The following is a 4,768-nucleotide window of genomic DNA, read 5'->3' on the forward strand; positions in this document are numbered from 1 at the left end:
TGTTATGTTTAGGTTGTTAAATAAACAAATATACTATCAAGCGTGGAAACCAGAAGTCTACATAAAATCTCAATCGAGAAGCAAGCTTATCCTCACAATAAAGAGATACGCCAACTCACAAGCCTAATTTTTTATTTTTTATTATTTTGGATATGAGATCTTCCTTTCTCTATATATAAGAGCCTTAATGGGAGACTAGTATTACATGCAAGCAACGTAATTACAAGCCATGGGGAAAACACTACTTACTTTTCTGCTTTGCATGTATCTCACTTTTGCTTTCTGTGTCATATACACTGATGCAAGAAAAAGAGTCACTAAAATCGGCCGTGATGCTGTGACCCCTGGCCGTAGTAACTTCACCTACATATGTGATCCCGCCAGGTATGCCCAACTTGGATTGGATATCAAATCATTCCCTTTTGTGACAAGAAACTTTCCTACCAAGTCCGAGCAAGAGATTTGGTGAGTCAAATGACGTTGTATGAAAAGGTGCGACAGCTAGGAAATCGAGCTTACGGAGCCCCAAGAATAGGTCTGCCTGAATACGAGTGGTGGTCTGAGGCGCTCCATGGTTTGTCCAATGTCGGTCCAGGTACCTTTTTCGATGATTCAGTAGCACATGCAACTAGCTTTCCCACGCCGATTCTCACAACAGCTTCATTCAACGAGTCATTGTGGAACACAATTGGGAAGGTAAAATTTAGCCATTAAGTTGTATTTAAAGTATAAAGTATTCATTTTTAATCAATATGCTAAACTTTTGCTGGATACAGGCTGTTTCCACAGAAGCACGAGCATTGTACAATTTAGGGCATGCTGGATTAACATTTTGGAGTCCAACCATTAACGTAGCAAGAGATCCAAGATGGGGAAGAATCATTGAGACACCTGGTGAAGATCCATTTGTAGTTGGCACCTATGCTGCGAATTACGTGAGAGGCTTACAGGACGTTGAGGGAACTGAGCATTATAAGGATTTAAACTCTAGACCGCTTAAAGTTTCTGCATGTTGCAAGCACTTTACTGCCTACGATGTTGACAATTGGAAAGGAGTTCAGCGTTACACTTTTGATGCTAAGGTAACAACTCTATGAAAATCCTAATTCTAAAGTTGATATACCACTATGATTTAAAAATCTATTAAAGCAAAGTATTTATTGATTTTTATTTGAAGGTGACGGAACAAGATTTGGTAGAGACATTTAACAGACCCTTTCAAATGTGTGTCCAAAATGGTGATGTTAGTAGCGTTATGTGCTCTTATAACCGTGTTAATGGCATACCTGCTTGTGCTGATCCCAAACTCTTGAAGCAAACCGTTAGAGAAGACTGGAATCTTCATGGGTACAATCTAAATTCTAATCTCAATATCAAAATACTATAGTCCGTTTGAATTGAGGTGAAGGGAGGAAGAGTAAAGAGAGTAAATTAAAATTGGTCCAAAATTAACATATTTTTAGCTAATTCTACTTTATTCTCATCCACTCTCCAATTCAAATAGACCCTAAATTTTAATTAGGATGCTATTTTTGTAATTAAGACTAATATTACAATTTTTGCCAGATATATAGTTGCAGATTGTGATTCTATTGAAGTAATGATTAAGAACCACAAATGGCTAAACGTTGACAATGAGACTGCAGTTTCATATACACTCCAAGCAGGCTAGTTAATTATATGCCTTACCTATTCATTTCTCTCTCTCTTTTTTTCCTCGTTTTGCTTTCTTGTTCACTGACATTTAATTTCTTCTTGGTTTAGGTTTGGATTTGGATTGTGGAGTTTACTACACCGATAATGTTGAAAATGCTGTGAAACATGGGAAGGTTAGGGAGGCACTTGTAGACCGGTCACTACAATACCTCTATGTTGTGCTTATGAGGCTAGGAATATTTGATGGACACTCTCAATACAATTCTCTTGGAATAAATGATGTGTGCTCTAACGAGCACATCGAGTTAGCGGCAGAAGCAGCGAGGGAGGGAATTGTTCTTTTGAAGAATGATAATGGAATTTTGCCATTAGCAACTGGAAAGTACCCTTCCCTAGCAGTGGTTGGACCCCATGCTAATGCTTCCATTGCCATGATTGGAAACTATGCGTTTGACCCATGGAANACAGAACTCCACTTAATTGCTTCTCCAGTTATGGAAGATGGAGCTATGCAGCAGGATGTTCAAATGTTAAATGCCCCGATGGGAGCTTGATTGGCCCAGCCGTGCAAGTCGCCACAGCATCTGATGCCACTATAATTGTTGCCGGAATTGATTTATCAATTGAGGCAGAGAGCAGAGACAGGTTGGATCTCCTCCTTCCTGGAAAACAAACTGATCTTATCAACCAGGTCGCTAATGCTTCAAAAGGCCCCGTAGTTCTTGTAATCATGTCGGCCGGAGGTGTCGATATCTCCTTTGCTAAGAATAACCCCAAAATCCATGCCATCTTGTGGTCTGGATATCCTGGAGAGGAAGGTGGTCAAGCCATTGCAGATTATTTTTTGGAAAATACAATCCAGGTAACATCTAACTTAATTCCGTATGCCTATGCATATCCACCTTGGTTAATTTCCTTTGTACATACATATTAATACATACATATTCTACTATATATTTTTTTTCAGGAGGAAGATTACCCGTTACTTGGTATCAAGCCGATTACGTTGACAAGCTACCCCTAACATCCATGCAATTAAGGCCAGATGATAGCAATGGCTACCCAGGTCGAACATATAAATTCTTCGATGGCCCCACTGTCTTCCCCTTTGGTTATGGCCTCAGCTATACAAAATTCAACTACACACTAAAAGCCGCGACAAATAGACAGCCAATAAAATTGACAAAATTTCAACACTGCCGTGACCTACCATATAAAAATGGAACCTTCAAGCCTAGCTGCCCGGCAATTGCAATAGATGACTTGAAATGTCCTAAAAAATTTAAACTTGCAGTTGAAGTTAAAAATGTGGGCAACAGAGATGGAGATGAAGTTGTTTTGGTTTACTCACAGCCCCCAGTTGGTATTGTTGGAACTCATATTAAGAATTTGATTGCGTTCCAGAAGGTTTTTGTTGCAGCTGGGACGAGTAAGACTATTCAGTTTGCCATAAATACTTGCCAGGGCTTGGGCATTGTAGACTCCAATGGTAATGCTCTCTTGCCATCTGGTGCGCACACAATTATTGTCGGTGATGGTGTAATTGTTTTCCAATTCAATTAACATATCGTTAGAGCTGTGACGGTGACCGTGTGAGGAATGATACTTTTAATTGTATCATTATTATATTGTTGTAACTTGCAGGTCTATTTTATTTACGATTTTCATAATTAATAATATATTTTTTTTTCCCCAACATCGCTCATTGTGATTTAGATTTACTAATGCGTGTTGACTTTATGCATTTGCACAAGTAAAATGTGAATGATTTGTAAATAGAAATAGCAAAAGAGCAAAATAGTCACTTAAACACTAAATGATGCAAACATTATTTTTAATTTTGATTTCAAAGAAAGTATATTTCTATGTAACTGCAATTAAAGAATAGATATATAAGGGTTAAAATATAGAGAAAACTCAAATACAATATATGTAAAAAAAAAAAAAAAAGGAAATGTTAACTGATGCCCCAAAGGCATTTGCTAATAAATCATTTTAGGAAAGGTTTTATAGGAAAAGAAAAAAAAAAACAATTAATGTTTTTATAACTTTTTCACTACCGTACACTATTGGTGCAATAGTCGCTTTACAAGTATAAGTATTTGTAAGGTGTGGGGTGTAAGAGTTAGGGTTTAAGTCTTCAGAGAGAGTTTCACATACATATATACTTAGATTAGGCTAAAATAAAATTTCTATCTTGTATATATATATATATATATAAACAACAACAACAACTTTTTTTTTTTTTCCATAAAAGTTGTGTTAAAAATTTCTTAAAATAATATGTTAATAATTATTTTAAGGACCCATTAACATAAACCAACAAAAAATTTACTTTAAAGCAATCGATAACTTCCATATACATAATGACTGATGACGTGCTTCCTTATTTGATGAAAGAGAAATGATATATCTACAAATTTTTTATAACAAATCCTAAGTGGCAGGTTGTTACTGGTTGTTATTGTTGGGGAAAAAAGTAATCTTAGTGTTAGTTTCAAATTTGAACCAATAACAATTAACCACCGGTGATTTGTTGTAAAATTGTTGTAGACGTAACATCTCTCTTGATGAAATGTACATGTCTTCGGTGAAATTTTGTTATTAAAATTTTGTGCATGGATTTATATTATTACCGAAATAAGAAATTGAATATTATAATACTACAAAATCTTTTCTTTAAATAATTGAAACCTTCATTATCTAACTTTTGAAAAAAAAAAAAAAAAAACCAACTGACATTTAATTATAAAAAAAAAAATTTCGTTGAGTATTTAAATATGGTAAACTTTAAATTCAAATGGTAATCGTTATTGAGAGTTACATTTGCATTGTCCTTTGAATGTTTGTATTTTTTTTCCCAATGTTTGCATGTTTAAAGAGCTATTTTCAGAGTCTACTAAAAAAAAAAAAAAAAAAAAAGCAAGCTATTTTAAGAGTTTTTTTTTTTTTTTTTGGGCAATGAAAGATTTATTTATTTATTTATTTATTTATTTATTTTGGGAGTGGTTTAATTATGCTATTAGAATACTGACACATAATTAATGTTATAATCTTGCATTATTCAAAATAGGGATGCTACGTCCTTAATATTTTCTCAACATTTTTACAA

The 4,768-nt window shown here is 34.7% G+C and overlaps 1 pseudogene; it reads left to right on the top strand.

Annotated features, from left to right (window-relative positions):
* Nucleotides 1-232: 232 nt before the first annotated feature.
* Nucleotides 233-3,342, top strand: LOC111987924 (beta-xylosidase/alpha-L-arabinofuranosidase 1-like; annotated as a pseudogene).
* The last annotated feature ends 1,426 nt before the right edge of the window (nucleotides 3,343-4,768 follow it).

Source organism: Quercus suber, unplaced genomic scaffold (genome assembly GCF_002906115.3).
Source record: "Quercus suber isolate HL8 unplaced genomic scaffold, Cork oak 2.0 scaffold_186, whole genome shotgun sequence".
Classification (NCBI taxonomy): Eukaryota; Viridiplantae; Streptophyta; class Magnoliopsida; order Fagales; family Fagaceae; genus Quercus; species Quercus suber.